The following is a 24,816-nucleotide window of genomic DNA, read 5'->3' on the forward strand; positions in this document are numbered from 1 at the left end:
AGCATATTGTTTTAAGTTTCTTACATTGTGTGGAATGGTATAAATTTGATAGCAAACAGTGAAAAGTTAATGTGAATATTGCAATAGCTCAAGTAGCCACCTTAAAAAATAGCTGATAGTCCAATAGACAATAAGATTAAATACTAAAAATACTCAATAAATTGAAAAGAAGAAGAGAGGAAAGGAGGAACAAAAATTGGACCAGGGGCCAAAAGGCACTAAAGGATACTCTGTATTCTTAGTTATAAGAGAATAGAAATGGCCAATAAGCAGTAAAGGATACTCTGTATTCTTAGTTATAAGAGAATAGAAATCAATACCACCAAGATAGACCTCAACACAAACTCTACAAGGTTCAAAATTACTGACACATGTTGAAAAGATATGGAATAATTAGAATTCTCATTCATTGATGGTTGAAGTATCAATTTTTATAACCACTTTGGAGAACTCTTTGGCAGTTTCTTATAAAGCTAAAAGCTTACCTACGTTTACTCAAAACATATGCCCCCAAACAACTAATTCAAGAATATTTGTAGCAACTTTTTTTGAATAGCCAAACTTGAAACAATTCAAATGTCCATTGATAGGTGAGTGCATAAACAATTTCTGGTATATTCATACAATGAAATAATATTCATCAATAAAAACTACAAACTATTGATATATGCAACAACATAGATGAACTTCAAAGACATTACAGTGACCCAGAGAAGCCAGACACAGAGTCTATCTTTTACATTCCACTTGGATATAATTATAAACAAGCGACACTAATCTATAGTGACAGATGACACACCAATCGTTGCTTGGGGCTGAGAAGAGGTTGATGTAGAATTGAATAGTAGAATTGAATAAGTTCATCTTTAAGTTTATTTTCTTGCTGCCCTCTGGTTTGGGTTACTTCTCATGTACTCCTTAGTCTCACCATCCCACTTCATTCCTATTGTTTGTACCAAACAGAAATTTGGAAAATGAAGAAGTGATTGAATTCATGGTTAACAACATTAAAAACGTTTAACCAATCACTGAAACTTCTCTCACCACTGCCAAACAAATAAGCTATTAGACCTATGATAAAAGGTCTTATGAGAATAGTGATCAAAGAGTAAAATGATCATTAGAATTTTATTTTCTTTCCTTTCACTGGTGCTATGTAAGAGGTACCAAAGAACCAATGATTAGTAAACTAAAATCTGATTCTTCAATTCTCAACTAACTGTACAACTCAACTAACTGTCTAAAACAGATGATCAACTTAATCTTGGACTCTTTCACTTCTAAAATTCTTTGAAATTGTGATGGAGAGTAGATGAAAAATAATATCAAAGTCAGTGTCTCCCTTCAGAGCATCCAAAAATATTTTCTAACTCTACATTTGATACAAATTTACTCAGAGAATTTTCTTATATTATCTAGATAAACTATATTCAGACATATAGCATAATGTATGTGTGTGTGTGTGTGTATGCAATTTAAACATTTGAAATGTGATCCATGGCACTGGAATCATTTTTTATATTGAAGTAGACAAAATAAATTGGTACTGATTACATTTTAGAAAAAAGTTATTAGTAAAGCTACTACTAATGCCATTGAATTATGTAAGATTGTACAAAATATACATGTTATTTTTGTTTTATTTCAGAAGATTTTTCTATACCAGTGAGTAAATAATAATTTTATGTTTCTTTGTGGTAATCAGAAAAAAAATACAGATGACTCTTTTATTTATGCAGATTTATTTACCATATTTACATATCTCCTGCTTTTTGATTGGCTTATACCTCTGTTCTTAATGTTTCTATGAAAATTATATTAAAACCACAAAGTTAAGGTTTTGATGAGTAGCTCAGAAACAACTCAGATACAATATAAACTCATGGCTAGTAATGGGGTGGGGCCATTTTTTCATAGAGGCTGCAGAGCTGAAGAAGCCAAAAAATTAGAGATGTGTTAGCCTCCAAGTTAAAGATTTTTTTAAAATAGCTAAATGCTTCCAAATGTGCAAGATTACTCAAAGCTACTTTGATTTTATTCTGTTCCTATGCTAGGAACAAAAGTTTCCAAGGATAGATTAATACTTTCTTATGACAATCCTGAACCATCATACTAAGTATCAGTTCAAAAACTCTCTTTGAGAGAAATGCAATGGCAGTGATGTTCTTGCATGGAAATGTAAAGCAACATGGAAATACTAAGACAGATTTGATAAACTATTCTGTGAAGACTTTAAAAAATTGTTAGAAATTTTAAAAATATATTTTTCTATTTGTTGAACCTAGACTAATTCAAACAGTAGTCTATCAAGAACAAATAAATAAGAAACATAGAACAAGGGAATCAAAATATAAATCGTAAATTATGGATTGTACTGATTATTTAATGCCAGAATCAGCAGTGTCTTTCTGCAGTGGTACAAGTGCTTATCCCAAATGGAACACTGAAGTGCCATCCTTTAACCTCTTTGGTCTTGTCCTCACGTCCCTAGTATGTGAGGGCCCAACTAGTCAGGTACAATTGACTAAAAAGAATTATTCTATTGTTCTAAAATATGTAATCTACATATGGAAAAATGAACCAGATGACATCTCGATATCACTTTCTATGGTAAGATTCTTGGTCATTAATTGATTTTGTTTTATTTCAACACTGAGACAAAGTTCTAAAAAATGTAAGCACCAGATAGACAGGAAACTGAGTATTCCTGATGGATGATCACCATTTCCTGGTCATTTTTCTTCCACCCCCACCCCCAAATAAGTTAAACCAAGAAAGAACTGGTAAGAGAGAATATACTATTTTTCAGTTCTGATTCTATGTTTTTCCCTATTTATTGTAAACAGATATAGACAATTGGGAATTTTAAAAAATGCACAAAGATGGATGTGATTTTATGAATTGGTTCCAGCACTTGGGGGAGAGACAAATATCTCCAAAATGTTATACTGAGGGGGGAAAAAGTTGCAGCTAGATACACTTGCTCTGATACAATTTTTAATGCTTGATGAACATTGGAAACTATATCTTTTTTATTAGGTAAACACCAATGTATGAATAAAAACATGTATGTAAATAATAAACGTGAAATCAAAATAGTATTTATGTTGGAGGAAAGAGAAGAGTACCCGGTGAGAGAAAAACATAGAATATTCAATTATATTTATAACAATTAATATTTTTACACCAAATGGTAGGTCTGGGGTGTTTATTATAGCACTCTTTTACATTTTGCTATTTTTGAAATATTCTGTAATTAATTAGAAAGTTTGAAGAAAGCAAGACTATTCAGCTTGAAGCTAGAATGGGATTTAATTTTTCTGTGAGGCAAGAGAACTAACTGTTTTCTGCCTCCATAAATAGAAGTAGAAATTTAGATTAAATGCAAGGCTGGATCACTTTCCTATTTTAATAATTCTTAAAAATTGCCATAGGTTGCAAAGAGAAGTTTATGTAGCTCTCATGAACATCTTGACAATGAGGCCAGATTCTTACAAGGAGCTTGGGTGGCCTTGGCTTCAAGTTGACTACATCACCTCCCTACTTCCTTCTGGCTTGTCAGTTCTTATTACAAGATAACAATAATTTAAGATGAGGAAGCAGAAGAGGGAGCAAAGAGCCTTTATGAGTACAAATATCAGAGATTAGAGCCTTAAAAGAAAGCCAAACTAAGCTTTATAGCAAAATGGTCTCTTCTTTCATTTCTGTCCTTTAAAATTAAAAATTTCTAAGAAAATTAGATATATCTTTACTGTCATTTCATTCAGTGCCTTAAATTTTTTTTGAAGCGGGGTCTAAAGAGTCTCCCAGGAAAGAACTTAAAAATATCCCCCAAATATTGAGCCAAATGACAGAGTTAGTTGGAAAGATCTCAGTCCTTTGCTTTTCCATTTCTCTGTCCAGTTGAGATTGTTGCAGCCTGCCCAAGTTCATTATTTATTTTTCCAAGACAAGATTTTACCTCATCCTACATCTAGAAATGAGACTTAGATTAGATCTTTCATCTTCTGGTATTTCTAGTTGAAAGACCATATTCACAGGTTCTAGTATTGTATGGAAAGAGCAAGCATTTCTTTGATACCATTTATAAGTTGTTAGTGTTCAAATTTATGCTTTTGATAGGATATTCCTGAAATTCTGCCTCTTCTAGTATATCTTTAGGAGTAAATCTGCATGTTATACAAATGGAATGAAATTTGAATATTTACTTACCAGCTACAGGCGACCTACTAGTTAGATAAAGTAGCAACCACGTGTCTAAGGATTTTTAGATTGATTGCCTTGTGCAATGTGGACACACTTCCAAGATTTGACCAGGAAATACTGCAAGCTCCATGACTATTAGTACTTTTGTCTCTTTTTTCACCATTATGGTCCTGGTTCCTAGAACACTGCCTGGTACATAGTTAGTTTTCAAAACGTACCTGTTGAGTAAGGAAATAGATTACAGTTGCGTTTTCATGCATGACTTCTTCTTGAAGATTGCAAAAGATTTTCTTGTTCCTCTAACTGTTAGGATTTTGATGTATCTTTTTTATTCCCACTAGGTATAAACAAAAGTAGTTTTATCTTCTCAATAATAAATCTTTAACTTATATGTTATGTGATGAAATCTTTTTTTTCAATTTTAGTGAAATTTGGAGAATCTATAATTACTTTTCATATAATTTCAGTTATTTCTACAATAGTACAAATGTTGTCATTTTATTGTGCTTCGTATACACACATATCTGCTAGGGAGGAAAATAATACATAGCATTGACCTGGTTATTTCAGTAATAATACCAAAAATTTCTGACTTCTTCTTTACCCTAGGTTTTCCAAAATATTGATTGTCTATATATTTATTTCTAATGCTATCTTTGAGGAACAATGTTCCATAGCAATTAATAATAGGGCACTTTTCAACCTTGTAGTTTTGGTTAAAAAAATAATTGACTCATAACACACTATTCTTGACTGACAATGGTCTTTTCCCTGAGCCATAAGAACTATATAGCATATTTTGTAAAAGCACCTCCAGTTGCGACTGTCTACATGTCACTGTCCTGGTTCTTTTTTTTCTATTATAAAACAGAATGAACTAAGAAAAGTAGTCTCTTTAAACATAAATTAATTTGAAGTAAACTTTATATAGTTGTGAATTAATTCATTTTTCACAGCAGAGCATAACTTCCTTTAAAATATAAACAATTGCAAAGTGTCTTTTTCCCTTGGGGTAAATACCTAGTAGTGGGATGGCTGGATAAAAAGGTTGGTCTACTTTTAGTTAAGGAATCTCCATACTACTTTCCATAGCAGTTGTACTACTTTGCGGTCCCACCAACAGTGAATGCGTCCACACCAGCATCGGTTGCTTTGGTGAGCAAAGATATGAGCCATTCTCACTAGTGTTAGGTGATATCTCATTGTGGTTTCTATTTGCATGTCCATGATTAGACCATTTTTTCATGTGTTTGTTGGCGATTAGACTATCTTCATTTGAAAAGTTTCTGTTTATGTTGTTTGCCTACTTTTCAATGGGGTTGTTTGATTTTTTCTTGCTGATTTGCTTGAGTTCTTTGTAGATTCTGATTATCAGCCTTTTATTGGATGTATAGCAGGCAAATTGTGTTATACACATATCATGGACTACTATTTAGCTATTTAAAAAATGGTAGTTGATCTAGTATCTTTTGTAACAACCTGGATGGAACTGGAGACCATTCTTCTAATTGAAGTATCACAAGAATGGAAAAACAAACACCATATATACCCAATACTAAATTGAAACTAGTTTATTAACACTTATGCGCACATATGGAAGTAAAACGCAAAGGAAATCAAGTAGATGGTGCAATGCACATATTCTGGGTGCGAGCACAATTATAACTTTGACTTAAAATGTACAAAACCAAATTATATAATGAAAGTGTGTATACCCCTTTAACAGTCTGAAATAAAAAATATATTAATTAATTAAAAAGATAAAATAATAAAATCAAATAAAAATGCAATACACACACACACCCCCAAGTGGTGGATTTTAAAATGACTTTTAATCCAAAAACAAGTAATACCTTTGTTTATTATAATGCTTGCATTAGTCAATGTTTTCCAGAGACACAGAATGAATTAGATATGTGTGTGTGTGTGCATGTGCGTGTGTGTAGAGCAAGACAGAGAGACAGAGAGTTCTGTTTTAAGGAATTGCCTCACGTGATTGCAGGGGTTGACGGGTCCAAAATCTGCAGGACAGGCTGCAGGCTGGAGACTCGGGGAAGAGACTATGCTATGGCTCTATTCTGAAGATAGTCTGGAGGACAGAATTCTTTCTTCCTCAGGTGGCTTCAGTCTTGTTCTTTTAAGGCCCTTAACTGATTGGATGAGGGCCCTCCCACAGGAGAGTATATAACCTGCTTTACTGAGCTTCTCTGATTTAAATGCTAACCTTATCTTAAAAAAATGCCTTCGCAACATCTAGACTGCTGTTTGATCAAATATTTGGGTACCATAAGCTGATATACAAAATCAATCATCACAATGCTCATTCTAAATAATATTATTCTTTGCTTCTTGAATAAAGAAATTAACACATTGGGCGGTGCCTATGGCTCAAGGAGTATGGTACCGGCCCCATATGCCAGAGGTGACGGTTCAAACCCAGCCCTGGCCAAAAAAAAAAAAAAAGAAAGATATTAACACATCAAGAATTACATCACAGTGGCACAGAATCTATGGATAATTTAGGACACAGTTACCAGAATGAAACTTCTCTCCTCCATATGATAAGCTTTTGCTCCAGTGTATTTTACAAACAGATGTAAATATGAAAAAAAATCTGTGAACTCTAAAGTAAGAATTTGAAGGAGCATGTCTCCTAGAATAATTTTTTGAGACGGTGACTCATACCTATAATCATAGCACTCCAGGAGGCTGAGGCAGGAGGATTGCTTTAGCTCAGGGTTTGAGACCAGCCTGACCTACAGCAAGACCTTGTCTCTTCTAAAAATAGAAAAACTAGCCTGGTGTTTTGGTGGGTGCCTATAGTCCCAGCTACTCAGGAATGCTTGAGCCCAAAGGTTTTCTGTGAGCTATGATGCCATAGTACTCTACCCAGGACGACAGAGTGAGATTCTGTCTCAAAAACAAAACAAACAAACAAAAAAACCTCCATTAAGTTATATAGAAACAAACATCCTCTTGTTCTTTTTAAAATGTGAATATAATTTAAATAAAGTTACTGATGGAAATCAGGAAGGAAATCAGATCCCTAAATCCAGCATAGAAAAAATTCTACCTATGCATGTACTTTAGTTCCTTCACACAAACTTAAACTTTATTGACATTGAAAAGACATAATATTAAATTAGGATGAACTAATTATTCCCATGTGCATAGGGCATAACAGCCTTCCACCTAACTCTAACATACTGAAGACGTGGTTAAATAGAGAACAAACGCAGAAGCCGGGAGTCACACAAAGTTCAGGTCCTTACTCTGCTCACCTCAAGAGTTATCAGGAGCAAGATCCTTAACCTCTTGGTATCTCGGTTTACTCATTTATAAAACCTGGCCAAAAAAAAAAATATCTTTAGGGGAGACTAGGGTAAGAATCAAATGCAATTACGTTTTAAAACTCTTTGAAAATGTAAAATACCAAACACATGCCAGGTCCCTGTGATAATATGTTTTTTATATAATTTCGTGGGGGAAAGATTCTCAAATAATAAAAGCATTTCATAAACTCATTCATTTTAAAAATTAAGTGGATAAATTTAATCCAAATTTTTTGAGCTTGCTTTTAGTTTTTGTTATCCATGTGTAAAAAGTCGACCCGTTTTAACTATGCAGTATAATTAAAGAAATAAGAAGTGTAGGTTTTTGATCACACCTGTGTGAATCTAATAAAATGCAGGTAGAGCTCATTCATATTATCAAACCAATTCTACACATTAAAATAATGTTCTCCACTAATTAGTTATGTCCGTGTTGAAAGAAAGTCTGTATGCTTCAAAGCCTATATGCATTCAAGGAATAGTATCTATTTCACTAACAAATGGGGATTTCCCCATGGTGTGTTGTCATCACAGATTAATGAAATCTACGGTTAGCATACTTCTCGATGGTAAATATCTTGCCTCACTCATTAAGTCATGTCATATTATTTGTTTCTATTTGGGGCTAGAAATCATGAATGTAAAATTATATTCATAAGACTGTAATTTCATCCCATCCATGGTAATTTTTTTCTAAAACACAAATACATATTTTCGGGAGAAAATATTTTGATAAAAACAATGCATTTTACAGATAGATAATTTATATGTAAAATATTAAATTTACATCCAGAAGCTTGTCTTTTTATTAGCTGTACTTAATTGTGATGAATTATAGCAAATAGAATCATAAAAAATATTTTAGCATCTTTTTATCTATTTAGTCCCTCAACATGTCTTGAAGAATGTCTATCACCTTGCTAGCTAATGTTTAATTATTCACTAGTGAATAATTCTTTATAACCTGAATTTTATTGCATAATAACACAGGCTGTGAAACTTCCCTAAATATTCTCATTAATATAACTCATATTTTGGAAGTAATAAAAATAATGATATCTACAATTATCTTAGGTACCATACATATTTGTTGAATCTGCAGAACAAGGGAGATACAGTCTTCGGCAAACACAAAAACAAATTTGCTTTAGAAAATTTGTCTTCTATACGTTTTTGCAACCCAAACCGTGAGTATGGTACCAAGATGAAGACTTTTTTCCTCCATCCATTGATTTAATTGCATTCTTTTTTGTTTTGTTTTGTTTTGTTTTTGAGACAAAGTTTCACTTTGTCGCCCTTGGTAGAGTGCCATGGCATCATCACAGCAACCTCCAGCTCTTGGGCTTAGACGATTCTCTTGCTTCAGTCCCCAAATGGCCGGGTTAAGCTTCTAAAAATGTAATATATGTAAATAAATTTGTTGTCAGGATTAAAGAAGAGTAGAGCAAATAAATTCTGCCTCCAACCATGATAAAAGAACTCATTTCACAGTAGGCCTCCAGCCACAACACCAGGCTATTTTTGTTGTTGTTGTTACAGTTTGGCCAGGGCCGGGTTTGAACCTGCCACCCTCAGTATATGGGGCCTGCCACCCTTGGTATATGGGGCCGACGCCCTACTCACTGAGCCAGAGGCACCGCCCGATTTAATTGCATTCTTAATGTTTCAGAACCATATGGAATAATTTCCTTTTAAATTAATATAAATTCTAAACTATCTAAAAATCTGGTTATATGCTATGTTTTCTTCTCCTTTACAGCACAGTATTTCACAGCAGTTGAGTTCTTAGAATTGTAAAATATATATAACTCTTTTAAAAACAGTAAAAAAGATTGTAAATACAAAAATGGTTCTTTTAAGCCCATTAAAAAATAGTATTACCTTTTTCTCAGAACTAATAAGAAAATAAAACAAAGATTACAATTACTGGATGTAAAAATTCTAATCTTAGTGGATTTGAAGACAAATATTTTCCCCAAAGCATAAGAATAAGCATATCCAAATGCTCCTTCCAGCAGAGAGGAATGAAATGAAGCTACTCTATAAACCTGAGTACATACTGTATTAACTCAAGAATTATATGTCTATCAAAAAATAATGCTAAAACCAGTTTTTTATTATTTTGAAAAATTCAGTTCTATAAGTTAAATTTATTCATATCTTTTTATTTGTTTATTAAACACTAAAAGACTTCACATTAACAGTCCCATAAATATTAATATTTAGCCAAAAATGCCAGCTGCTGACTGTAGGCCTAGGACAGAAAATGTGGCTTATCTCCAATCAAATGCCTCTACTGTATCCAAAACTTAGCAATTTAAAATACAGTGCTTGTCTGCTACGGGATGTTAAATCCCCAAATGAACATATTTCAGAGAATGCATCTAGGCAAAACCGTTAGACCATGGTTTTAACATAAAGCTAAAAAGTAAGAACATCTCCTAATGGCGTGGTACCATTAAAGTCCAGAGAGGATTATAGCCGCACATATACAAATTCCCATATGTTCACATCCACAATAGTGACAGCTAACATTTTTGAGTGCTCGCTCTGTTTAAACTAAGTAATTTACATCCACTAGCTCATTAATGCTGTGAAGCAGCAGCTCTTTCAGAGATGAAAAAAGGCACATGGATGTTACATTATTGTTCAAGGTCCAAAGGCAGTTGCCTTCTGAGCCCACACTTCATAGGTATACAGTGCTATCTCTCACACTCTCATCTTTGGATGCAAGGAATAAAGATTTCACTCAGGCAATTACAGCATCAGATTGGGCATGTGGTACTGAGGAAGTTCCCCCTCATGAGTGACATCAGAAAGCAAATGAGTGGCCTTTTGAACTGAGCCTCTTGTCTTTTGCTTAAACATAACTGTGCTTAGAGTTGGCATTTATCATATGGCTACATTTAATTATATAAAGATATCATCCTTTTTCAATGTACAAAAACTCAAAACATCAAGGTTGGCTCCCAAATATGCTTGTTTTTAAGAAATAGCACTAAAATATAATCACCCGTAAAGGGTCATTATATCTGCAACTTATTCTCTAACCAGTTAGAAGAATCACAAAGAGAGAGAGAGAAAACATCTGATAATATATTGATTTGGGAAATCTGAGTAAAAAATAGGAGAATCATTTGTATTACATTTGTACTTTTTCTGTAAGTCTAAAATTATTTCAGACTAATTATTTTAAACTAATAAAAACAAAAGCTATTTGGAAGTTCAAGCAATCAAAACAACTTTAATGAGGAACAGCAATTGGAAAACAAATACTATGGATATGCATATATCCAGATTGGCATGGCCAAGATAAAACTTGATTTTTTCGTCCTTCTGTAGGAGACTATTTACCACCACATCATCTTTTTTGCAATCTAGACAGAATGGAAGTTAACATAGATTACATTTTCCTTTCTATCCAAGTCCTCCCTTTCAGTTTTAGCTTTCCCTTTGTGGGGGTTTTTCCCTTCTCAGGTCACCCCCTCTCTTTTCCATGGGACTAAGTTGGATTTGAAATTTTTCATCAGTATGCAATAAAAGAGCTCCAATATCCACATAAGAACTACAGTGGGTTCACATTTTACATTGAGGCTAAAATTGAACTTCAAGACATCAGGTGACTTAGTGTATAGAACAAACTTTAAATAGCCCATTAAGTAGAGGATCATTGATTTGTATAGTAATTATTATGCACAGTAAATTTTGACAACCACTGAGCTGAACAAAAGGAGTAAAATAAAAATTTACAAGCAAATGCATGAGCATACAAATGATTCTTCTTTCAAGATAATCATTGAATCCTGAGGGCTATGAGGTAGAGGGTGGGGAAAATGAGATGAGAATTTTAAGTGATTCTGCTTGATGTGAGTGTATCCCATTTGGCTTAATGTTAAGCTTCTAAAAATGTAATATATGTAAATAAATTTGTTGTCAGGATTAAAGAAGAGTAGAGCAAATAAATTCTGCCTCCACCCATGATAAAAGAACTCATATCACAGTAGGCCTCCTGCCATAAGCAACTGTAAATATGGACAAAATACATAAATCACTGCTCTTAGACATTAAACAAAAAGAAGTACATGACTATGATCCCTGAAAGAACAGACAAAAAGGAAATGAGCCCTGTTATCATACCAGGTTTCTGCTTTATCTTACTTTCTAGACTGTGGTTCAGGGAGATGGAGCTCAAACAAAATACAGTAGGACTCTGAAGCTGAGCAGATAAACATTAGAATTCAAGTGAGGTGGCTGGAATTTGTGTGGCAGGATATAGAGAGACATAAACTGACTGACAAGAATTTCTGGAAATCTACATAGGGGTCCCCCTGAATCTTTAAAGAATAATCTATTAACATGCATATTGAAAATCCCTGGGGCAAGACAAAGTATAACTGCTCCAAAAAGAAGGTCAATGGAAAAGAACCCAGACTCTGTAAAGTAATTCAAAGAGGTTTATTCTGAACTGGATGTGTGTGACCATGGCCAGGAGAACTAAGCCCAGTTTAATATAACCCTAATGATGGTAGGTATAAATCATGACTTTACATCCTCTTATAGTCTTTTAGTAAGTATGAGTTGAAAGTACGAGTAGTACTTTTACTATAGACTTTCAGTAAGTATGAGTTGAAAGTAGTAAGTATGAGTAAGTGTGAAAATGTATTGATTCATTTAAATTTGTTTAGAATATTTGTATGTTTTGTAGCTCATCCTTACAGTAATTGGGGAATATGCTTACAGAATGCCTCCAAACTTTATTGGAGCCAGGTATTTGCTATTTAAAAAAAAATAGGATGCATTCATGTATACACAATCTATGAGTTTATGATTTAATAAAAACAAAAAAGAAAGAGAAAATAGGTTCAATTTACTAGGTGGGAAGTTTCCATTAAGAAATAGGATAAATCATTTTCCAAAGTATGGAACAAACAAATGGAAGGAGTTTGTTTTACCTTAGGTTAATTTCACTCTCTGATGTACAAATGACTCCAAAGTCAATGTTCTTCTTTCTGTTTTGCTCTGTCTGTCACTCCTACAACTTAACTTGGTAGTACTACATTTATTTGATAGTTCCATTAAGCTATATAAAATCAAACTTTTCTCCTTCTATGTGTTTGTTAATCTAACAGTCATTAAAAGCTTACTATTTTAGGTACTGGGGAAGCATTGTGACCAAGAGATGTACCCTCCCTCCATGGAGTTTAAAGCCTTTCATCACACAAGTAATTATACTAGTTATTATTTAATTACAAATATGACAATTTTTGTAATTAAATAACACAAATTTAATACAAATGTATACATGAGAATGGATCGTACTAAAAATGATTCTAGTCGGGAGGTAGAAATGTCATTTAATCAAGATCTATTCTTTTATCAGGAATTGGTTTGAATTTGCAAGTACACTGTTCTAGACATTGTCATATTTTATTCACACTGATTCTGGTTGATACTGTGGTGTTGCATAAGTTCTACATTGATTTGACACTTTAGTCCAATAAATGTTCTCATTTTTATTGTTTGGATTAAAATGTTTATAATTTCATTTCAAATTCTGTCTCTTGGTGTTAAGTGTAAAGTTGATACTGTGGTGTTGCATAAGTTCTACATTGATTTGACACTTTAGTCCAATAAATGTTCTCATTTTTATTGTTTGGATTAAAATGTTTATAATTTTATTTCAAATTCTGTCTCTCAGTGTTCAAAGCTTTGAAAATAAGTATTAATTTAGGAAAATTAATACTTATTTTCTGAGTAGAAAAAGTCTACAGTTAAAACATTAAACGTTAATTCTTAAAAAATAGTGTCATGTGACCCTATTAAAATTATGCTCATTCACTCTGTCGGGATAAAAGAGACAAAGCAATAACTTTCTTATTGGATGAGATGCTAGAGATTGATAGAGCTCTGAATTTTATAAGAATAAAATTTGGGGCACAGCAAGATGGCAGAGCAGAAGGATCATTCAGCTGAGCTCCCCTAGAATGACTGGGGTAAAAGAGAGAACACATCTATACCTGGCACAGGGACCTTACCCAGAGTCATAGCTCAGGGAGCACAGCAAGGAGGTGGTGAGCTGGATACAGCATACAATCTGGAGTGGTGGGAATCTGATGAATTGGGCAAGTGATTGTGACCGGCTGCCACCATCATCCTCCCAACAGAGGTACAAAAAGGGAGGAAGCCTTTCTGGAGTTTTCAGTTGTTGGGGAAGCTGCACATTGAGTGGAAAACTTGGAAGAGTGGGCAGACTCAAACAGTATACAGCAACTAGATTTGAGTACTGGTTGGAGTGGACTTGCTGTAGGTTTGGTGGCTGACGAGGAGCTATACTAAGAAGGTCTCACAGCCAGGGGGCTATTATAGTGGGAAGGTCAAGAGAAGGTCTTAGCAGTGGCCTAAACCATGGTCATCTTAATTATGCCTGTTAGGATCAGAACTCCACTCTTGGGACAAGCTAAGAGCTTCCAAACCCCTTGGGAAATGGAGTCAGGGGGCATTGAGAGACCTTCTGCTGAAGAATTCTTGTGAACTTTAAGATTCCAACCTGCCGGGGTCTGAATGCTGGGGAAATAATCAGGTGATCACTAAAGGCAATTAAGTTTGGAATAAGGACCACAGAGGTTGCTGGTTGTGAACTCTGTTTCTTAAAAAAATGACCTGGTGTCCCAGTGACATGTTGCAACATACTATCATCAAGAGCAAGGACTTCTGTTTGAAACAAAGGAGGCAATGAGAAGGAAAAGGGTGGACAAGGAGGTGAACAAGAAGAAAAAACACATGAGGTGGAACCAACAGAAAAATTCAAGCAACATGAAAAAGCAACACAGAGGAACTCCCCCAAGGGACTATGAGGCAGCTACTACAGAAGACTTCACCTCTAAAGAACTAATGGGCTTGACAGAAAGGGAATTTAAAATATGGATGATAAAGACAATAAAAGGAATGGACAAGAAAAATGGAAAGACAAAACCAAAAGTTGCAAGTGATATGTAGAACATAGAAAGGACATGGTGGAGCTTAAGAAAATGAAGGAGATAATCAGGGAATGTAAAGAGTCAGTAGAAAGTAACAAAAATAGGTTATACCATGGAAAAGAAAGATCCTTAGAACTAGAGAATAAAGTTTTTGAGTTAACCCAGGTAGTTAAAAAGACAGAAAAGATGAGAGAGTAAGCAAAACAGGTGCTTAGAGAATTATGAGACTCCATGAAGTGTTCTAACACATGAATAATAGGGATTCCTGAAGGGGGAGAATATTATCCCAAAGGAATAGAAGCTCTACCGGAGACTATCATAAATGAAAACTTCCCAAGTTTTACTGAAGACCCCAACAGAATCCTTTCAGATGGATATCGAACCCTGGGTCATCTCAACTCAAACAGAGCCTCTCCAAGACACATTGTAATGAACCTATCCAAAGTCAAGATGAAAGTAAAAATTCTGCAAGCAGCCAGGAGTAAGTGCCAACTGACCTACAAGGGCAGAGACATTAAGATGACAGCAGACTTTTCAACTGCTACCTTCCAAGCCCAAAGAGCATGGTCATCCAACTTCAACATTCTTAAAGCAATTTTCAGCCCAGAATTCTGTATTCTGCTAAACTAAAAGCAATTTTCAGCCCAGAATTCTGTATTCTTCTAAACTAAAATTGATGGAGAAACCAAATCTTTTGCAGATATATAAGCACTGAGGAAATTCGCCACAATAAGACCAGCTCTATAGGAAATACTAAGACATATTCTCAACACTGACTACACAATGGACAACCAGCAAATTAAACACCCAGAAGCTAAAGATCAAAACTTAGTTTCCACAACAGCACAAAGGATAAAACTACATGATGGGCTTTCACAAAATAAGATGAATAGAGCTCCACCACACTTATCAGTTCTCTCAATAAATGTCAATGGACTGAATTCACCACTGAAGAGGTACAAACGGGCTGATTAGATAAAAAAGCACAACCCATCCTTATGCTGTCTCCAGGAGACACACCTACCTTGAAGGACAAATCAAAGCTCAGGGTTAAGGCATGGAAACAATATATCAAGCAAATGGAAAGCAGAAGAGAGGAGAGGTTGTGATCTTATTTTCAGATACAAGTGGACTTAAAGCAACTTTAGTTAAGAAAGACAAAGATGTCTTATACTGGTCAAAGGAACAATACAACAAGAAGACATTTCAATTTTAAATATTTATGCACCCAACTTAAAAAATCCCAGATTTATGAAACAGACCTTGATGGGTCTGAGCGATATGATATCCCATAACACCATAATAGTTGGGGACTTTGACACCCCTCTGATAGAACTGGACAGATCCTCTAAATAGAAACTAAACAAAGGTACAGAGGACTTAGATGTGACCCTAGAACAAATGGGATTAATAGACATATACAGAACACACCATCTCAAAGCTAAGGAATATACATTTTTCTCATCAGCCCATGGTATGTACTCCAAAATTGACCACATCCTAGGATGCAAATAAAACCTCAGCAAAATTAAAAGAATAGAAATTATACCTCGTATTTCTCCATCACAAGGAGAGAAAAGTGGAACTCAAGTCCAACAAAAATGTTCATTCCACACAAAACATCGAAATTAAACAACCTGATGCTGAATGGTAGTTGGGTTCAGGAAGAGATAAAAGAGGAAATTGTTAAAATCCTCAAACATAACAATGAAGACATAAATTACCAAAACCTGTGGGATACAGCAAAAGCAGTCTTAATAGGGAAAATTATCCCATTAGATGCCTACATTCAAAATACAGAAAGAGAGTGCATCAACAAACTTATCAATCATCTTATGGAACTGGAAAAAGAAGAACAATCTAATCCCAATGCCAGCAGAAGAAAAGAAATAACCAAAATTAAATGAGAGATTAATGAAATTTAAAACAAAAGAATCATTCAGAAAATTAATGAAATAAAAAGTTGGTTTTTTAAAAAAATAAATAAAATCAATAAGCCTTTGGCCAGATTAAGTAGAAACAAAAAAGTAAAATCTCTAATAACCTCAATCAGAAATAATAAAGGGGAAATATTAACAGATGCCACAGAGACACAAAAGATCATCTCTGAGTAGTATAAGAAACTCTATGCTCAGAAATTTAACAATGTGGAGGAAATGGGTCAATACTTGGAATCACACCATCTCCTTAGACTTAACCAAGAAAAAATAGATCTCTTGAACAGGCAGATTTCAAGAACTGAGATCAAGGAAACAATAAAAATTCTCCCAACAAAAAACAATGCCTGGTTCATATGGTTTCATACCAGAATTCTATCAAACCTTCAAAGAAGAGCTTGGACCTATACTGCAGAAATTATTCCAAACAAATTGAGAAAGAAGGAATCTTCCCCAACATGTTTTACGAAGCAAACCTCACCCTGATACCAAAACCAGGAAAAGACAGAACTAAAAAGGAGAAATTCAGATCAATTTCACTAATGAATATAGATGCAAACATTCTCAGTAAAATCCTAGCCAGTAGATTACAGCTACAAATTAGAAAAATTATTCATCACGATCAAGTAGGTTTCATCCCAGGGATAAAAGTCTGCTTTAACATATGCAAGTCCACATACGTAATTCACCTTATCAACAGAAGCAAAAACAAAGACTATATGATCCTCTCATTATACGCAGAAAAACCATTAGATAAAATTCAACATCCTTTTCTAATTAGAACACTTAAGAATATAGGCATAGGTAACATATTTCTTAATCTGATTGAAGCCATCTATGATAAACCCACAGCTAATATTATACTGAATGGAGTACAACTGAAAGCTTTTGCCCTTAGAACTGGAACCAAAGTCATCCTTTATCATCACTACTATTCAACATACTGGTGGAATTTCTAGCCAATACAATCAGGCAAGAGAAGGAAATAAAGGGCATCCAAATGGGGGCAAGGGAGGTCAAACTCTCAGTCTTTACCAACAATATGATCTTATACTTACAGAATCCCAAAGACTCAACCACAAGATTCCTGGAAGTCATCAAAAAAAAATACAGCAATGTCTCAGAATATAAAATGAATGTCCACAAATCAATAGCCCTTGTATATGCCAATAACAGCCAAGATGAGAAGCTAATCACAATTCATTTCACTGTAGCTTCAAAAAAAATGAGATACCTAGGAAGATACATAACAAAGAGAAGGACCTCTATACAGAAAATAACAAAACCCTAACACAAGAAACAGCAGAAGATATTAACAAATGCAAAAATATACTGTGCTAATGGCTAGGAAGAATCAACATGTAAAAATGTCTATACTTCCCAAAGCAATCTACAGATTCAATGCAATCCCCACTAAAATAGCATCATCATACTTTCAAGATTTGGAAAAAATAATTCTTCATTTTGTATGGAATCAGAAGAAACCTTGTATAGCCAAGGCAATTCTTAGCAATAGAAAAAAATTCAGGGGCATCACCCTACCAGACTTTCAGCTATCCTACAAGGCCATAGTTATCAAAACAGCATGATATTGGCACAAAAATAGAGACATTGACATTTGGAACCTAATAGAAAACCATGAGATGAAACCAACCTGATATTTGATAAACCAAACAAATACATACTCTAGGGAAAAGAATCCCTACTCAACGAATGGTGCTGGGAGAACTGGATAACCACATGCAAAAGACTGAACTGGACCTGCACCTTTTTACTTAGAAAATTTGATTCCAGAAGATAAGAGATTTAAATGTAAGGCATGAAACACTAAAAAAATCCTTGAATAAAGTGTAGGGAAAACACCTGAAGATATTGGCCTAGGGAAAAATTTTATGAGGAAGAATTCCATTGCAATTGCAACAACAACAAAAAAATAAATAAATGGGACTTAATTAAACTGAAACGCTTCTGTACACCTACGGAAACAACAAAGCAAAAAGATGAGCTTCAGAATGGGAAAAGACATTTGCAAACTATGAAGCGGACAAAACTTTGATAACTAGGATCAATAGAGAACTCAAGTTAATCAACAAAAACAGACCCAATAATCCAATATATCACTGGGCAAGAGAGAAGAAGAGAACCTTTTTTTAAGACACACAAATGAAATGCCAGGAAGGCTATGTTAACCAGTGTGGTGAAAATATTTCAAATTGTATATAGTACCAGCTCATGATACCACATGATTGCATAAATGTACACAGCTATGATTTAAATAAAAAATTAAAAAATAAAAAAAAATTATTAATGGTGGGATCACACCTTTGGTGCATAATGCAAGGGTACATGTCGGATCTATTAAATATGGAGTATAAATGTCTTAACACGATAGTTAAGTAAATGAGACAAGGTATATATTAGCCAGTGTGATGTAAACACTCCTAATTCTATATGAAATCAGCACGTTGTACCCCATAAATGCATTAAGGTATACATGATCTATATGTTTATGATTTAATAAAAATAAATAAATAAAGACAGACAAATGGCTAACAAACATACGAAAAAATGCTCATTGTCCCTAATCATCAGAGAAATGCAAATCAAAACTATCCTCAGATACCACCTAGCACCAGTGAGAATGGCCTACATCACAAAGTCCCAAAACTGCAGATGCTGGCGTGGATGTGGAGAGAAGGGAACACTTTTATACTGCTGGTGGGACTGCTAACTAATACAACCTTTTTGGAAGGAAGTATGGAGAATCTTCAAAGAACTCAAATTAGAGCCCCCTCCCCCGCCATTTGATCCTGCAATTCCATTACTAGGCATCTACCCAGAAGAAAAGAATCCTTTTAGCATAAGGACATTTGCGTTAAACTGTCTATTGCAGCTCAATTTACAATCACCAAAATGTGGAAACAGCCTAAATGCCCACCAACCCAGGAATGGATTAACATACTGTGGTATATGTATACCATGGAATACAATTCAGCCACTAAAAAAGATGGAGACTTTACATGTTTTCTATTACCCTGGATAGAGATGGAAAACATTCTTCTTAATAAAGCATCACAAGAAAGGAGAAGCAAGAGTCCAATGTACTCTATTCTAATATGAAGGAAGTAGATGAGCTAATATAGGGGACAGGGATAGAGGAATGAGGAAGTGGGGAGAGGGGAGGAGAGAGGGGCTTGGGGGTCACAGTGTATGGCACACCTCTTGGGGCAAGAGACAATTATAAGAGACTTTATCTAACAAATACAATCATTGTAACCCAATTCTTTGTACCTTCAATGAATCTCAAAAATAAAAAAGTAAATAACTAATTAAATAATTTATATGATTATCAAATTAATTCTTATTCTGGAAAGTTTTGTTTGATGTCTTTTAGTTACAATGCAAATTATATTGCAAATGCAATTGTTACTTAATTTCTTTGATTCTATTGGCCTAACTATAATTATATTGCATAGCTATACAACTATATAGTTAATAATTGTTTAAGTATAATAATTTAATGCACAAATGTCAGAAAGTAAAATTTCATTTTATGAAGTACCTAAAATCATAAATTTATTTCTTTCTTTTCTTTTCTTTTTTTTTTCTTTATTTTTTTAGACAGAGAGTTTTACCCTGGTTAGAGTGCAGTGAGGACATCATAGCTCCCTGCAACCTCAAACTCCTGGGCTCAAGGGATCCTCCTACCTGAGCTTTCTGGGTATGAGGGACTATATGTGTGTACCACTACACTTAGCTAAGTTTTCCACTTTTTGTAGAGACAGGGTCTCATTCTTGCTCAGGCTGATCTCAAACTCTTGACCTCAACTGATCTTCCCACCTTGGTCTCCCAGAGTGCTAGGATTACAGGCATAAGCCACTGAACCTGGCCAATGTTTTTCTTTATTTTCAATTTCTAGCCAATTTCTACAGGTCTATATATGACAACAGAGTATCTTGCTGTACCTCGTCTGGAAGCTAAACGCTATCACAAAACTTAAATGTTATTCCTGACATTTGCCTATATTAGTAGTTTTAGGTGGCTTTTAGGGAGATTGCAATAGTCATATTCACTTTATAAGGGAATTTTACAGAGAAAAACTTATAGCATAAATAAATAATCACAGTTTTCTAGTACCTTAATAAAGAAACATTTTTTTAAAAATTCAAGGTTTCATTATCTTTATTTTACATTGTCCAATTCAAGAATAACTAAGGTTAAACTTTTTCAAGAAAAGAGGTTAGTCATTCTTTTTAGTCTGCTTGGATTGCCGAAACAGAATACCATAAGACTGGTGGCCTAAATAACAAAAAGTTATTTTCTTTTGTTTTTTTCTTTTTGTTTATTAAATCATAGCTGTGTACATTAATGCAATCATGGGGTACAATGTGCTGGTTTTATATACAATTTGAAATATTTTCATCGAACTGGTTAACATAGCCTTCATGGCATTTTCTTAGTTATTCTGTTCAGACATTTATATTCTTCATTTAGTAAGTTTCACCTGTACCCTTCTAAGATGCACCGTAGGTGTAGTCCCACTAATTACCCATATATCCAGAAGACCAAAAATCACATTATAACAAAGATATTTGTACCAGAATGTTTATTGCAGTCCAATTCATAATTGCTAAATCATGGAAGAAACCCAAGTGCCCGTCGACCCACAAATGGATTAATAAATTGTATTACATGTACACCATGGAATATTATGCAGCCTTAAAGAAAGATGGAGACTTTACCTCTTTCATTTTACATGGATGGAGCTGGAACATATTCTTCTTAGCAAAGTATCTCAAGAGTGGAAGAAAAAGTATCCAATGTATTCAGCTCTACTATAAAACTGATTTATAGCTTTCATATGAAAGCTATAACCCAATTGTAGCACAAGGATAGGTGGAGGGAGAAAGTTATTTTCTAATAGTTCACTGGCAGTGTAAGATCAAGGCACAAACAGAATTGGTTTGGGAGGAGGGGTTAAGGTGGAGAGCATGGAAGTGCAAGTGCTCTTTGGCATCTCTTCTTGTAAGGATTCTAATCCTATTGGATCAGGGCCTCACCCTTATGACCTCATTTAACCTTAATTACTTCCTTAAAGGCCCCATCTGCAAATATAATCACATTGAGAATTAGGGCCTCAACATATGAATTTGGGGGGGGAGACAGAAATACTCAGTCCATGGCAGTAATGGAATGAAAATTTCATAAAGCATTTCCTTGCTTTATTTAAGAAGAATGAACTGTACCAATCTCTGATTCTCAAAGCTTGAGTTCTCATCACAATACTAGGCCATTAAATCAAACAAATAATTACACATTCAAGATGTTATCCAAATATCGTATAAATTGGATATTGGATTAACCTATTAACAGAAGCTTGTTTTGTTAGCAGCACTTCAAAAAATAATATTTTAGGGGCAGCGTCTGTGGCTCAAAGGAGTAGGGTGCTGGCCCCATATGCCAGAGGTGGTGGGTTCAAGCCCAGCCCCAGCCAAAAACTAAAAAACAACAACAACAAAAAAACATATTTTAGTACCTTTCATGTAATACCCTATGTATTAGGAACTATTACTAAAGGAGGTATAATGATGTCATAGCAATAAGTCATATTGTTAAAAACATACTTCACTAGTTGTTTCACAAAAGAGCAACAACAAAAAAAACCCAGAGCATTGTAGAAAGAATTTAGCATTGCCAAAATGAAGTAGTGATTTTAAGCAATTTTATAGATATACCATGAGAAAACTTATTAAGAAAAACAGGTTTCAGTATGAATTAAGTTCACAATTATTTCCTCTTACAATTTAGCTGCCAAGTACTGGCATAGCTATGATGGGATAGCATACCAAGGAAGCACAGTCCTCAAAAAGTGAGAACTCAGATGTCCAAACACGGAAGACAAAAACAAGTCTGAAAAATACTGCCCTTGGAGAAATTAGAACTTCAAAGAGTTGCTTTCCAAAGTTAAAATTTCTGTGGTAGAACAAGCACCTCATTCTCATGAAAATGATAACTTCTTAGAATGGATACCAAAAAATAGCAACTGGGTATAGCTGGATTGCTGCCTGGTTTTTAGTGTAAGAGTCCTGGCGTTTTTCAAACAAGAGGCCAGTTGTCATTCATTACGTTTCAGAGAGAAAGGAGTCCTCAGTATTGGTAGACTCCTTATCCAGGAGTCTCCTTTACATTCTATATAAAGCTTCATTCCACAACGGAGAGCTTCACACAGAGTCGTAACTCTCCAGGAAAAAGGGGAGTAAAAAAAGACAGAGGGGAAGCCCAGGAGAATCTTGCCTGGCAAACAGAACATCGGATAAGGCAGCATTCAGTAGGATTTTACAGTGCAAATTAACTGGGTGAATAATTTAGCTGTTAAAGAGACAAATGTCACGAGAATGAAGTGGTAAGACTTGAGTTTAAAAGTGAGACATTTGTTCACCAATGAAATATTTTCTAGTAAGAGTATCAAGAATCTTTTTTATTATTATTATATCATAGCTGTGTACATTAATGCGATCATGGGACACCATACACTGGTTTTATCTGATACCCATTATAATGAGTTTTGATGAAATGGATTGCCACTCTGATAAAACTTCTGTAACAGAGCTGTTGTATGAATTTGTTTGTTTGTTTTTTTAAACAGACCTTTAGTTAGGTAGATCTAGAGGAATGAATGCTGTAGAAAAGTCTTTAGTAATTTGATCCACATTCAAACAGCAGGTCCTGAAGTAAAGAATGAAGTTCTAAACTATAATTATTAGCCAAATTATAAGGTATAAAAATGTCATTATATACTTAAAAATATGTCATCTTTTCAGACAAAAGAGTCAGAAAAATGAAAGAATCCAGTAAAGTACTGTCTTTAAAAATTCAGTGGTATTGTTAGCATGCCGTTTAACATAATTTATTTAAGATTTTATGATAGGTAGCCAGAACATAGAGTGCTGCGGAATGTATAAGGCACTCAGCAGGAGAGATGAAACTCATGAAGCAGGCCAGACATATTGCAACTACCTGGATAATACCTGGCATATGATAGTTTGCCTATGAAGATTTGTGGATGCATCAGATGCTTGGGTTAAATGCTATAATAGTACAATATTAATTTTTTTAGATGCTTTCTAAATATCTTGCATTTACCTTCCAAGTGTAATATTATGAGACTGACTCTTTTATTGTGTTATAACAGACAGTTATTAGCTTAGCTTTGCTTTTCATTCTATGTTTTCTCTTAAATATTTATAAGGGATGGTTTAGGAACTATTTTTTTTAATATCACAGTGCACCTCCAAGCCCCATCCTATGTTAAAAGAGTGTGGAGAAAGAGCAACAGGAAACTTCATGAAGCATAACTTCAGCTCAGAGCCAGAGCCTGCATTCTAGAACTTTGGTGGAGATGAGAGAAAGACCAAAGCTGTGGAGAAAAAGATAAGATTGGTAAGAAATCTACAGATCTATGTGAAGAAATCTGCAAGACTTTGGGCTCTGGAGACAGACAGAGCTGAGTTAGAGTCCTGGCTCTACCATTTAACCTAAATGAGCATCAGTTTCTTTATTTATAAAGTGGAGCTTATGGTGATCATAAAGATTCTAGAAGGTTTTAGAATATAGTAGGGACTCAAGAAATGTTACTATTATTATCCTAAAGAGCTTTTGGTGAAGTAAAAACATAATGACAAATATCATCCAAGAAATACAGAAGATGCTGGGGTAAATAATTGTTTAAAAACCATCCCTATTGCCAAAGCAGGAACAAATCATACTGGAATCAAGGAAAGTTAGAGATTATTGTGGTCTTGGGCTACAGCAGTCACATGCCAATGCCAGTTCTGTACCTGATGAACGACAATGGGGGAGTCAGATCCCAGAATAAATAGTACTATAATTTCATGAAAAACCTATATATTTTTCTCGGCATTTGGCTCCTCCACAAAACAGTAGTTTGCAGAAGAATCACACGAAAGATTCATTGCAATTCCATACTTGCCAGGATTAGCTGTATGTAAAGTCTGAATAGACAACACCCATGTTAAGACATCAATTCCTCACCAACAATGACAGACTCATGAGGATTGTGGTAAAGTGAGAGCTTATTTATAACTATATTCAAAAGCTCTCGAACTGGAGCAAACTTACCATGCTGCCTGAGAACTTCACCTAATAAAGCATCATCAAAATGTAGACATTTCAGTAGGAATTGCATTCCCTGTTCTGAAAACATAGCACAGTAAACTGGAAATTTTTCCTCTCTGAAAAGATCTCAGATATTGTCTTTATTTTATAGTTACACACCACAGTTTAGAAGAATTCCAATTAGTCCTAATATTTCTTCTTTTACAAAATTGTCAGAATTTTGGATG

This window comes from Nycticebus coucang, chromosome 5 (genome assembly GCF_027406575.1).
Source record: "Nycticebus coucang isolate mNycCou1 chromosome 5, mNycCou1.pri, whole genome shotgun sequence".
Classification (NCBI taxonomy): Eukaryota; Metazoa; Chordata; class Mammalia; order Primates; family Lorisidae; genus Nycticebus; species Nycticebus coucang.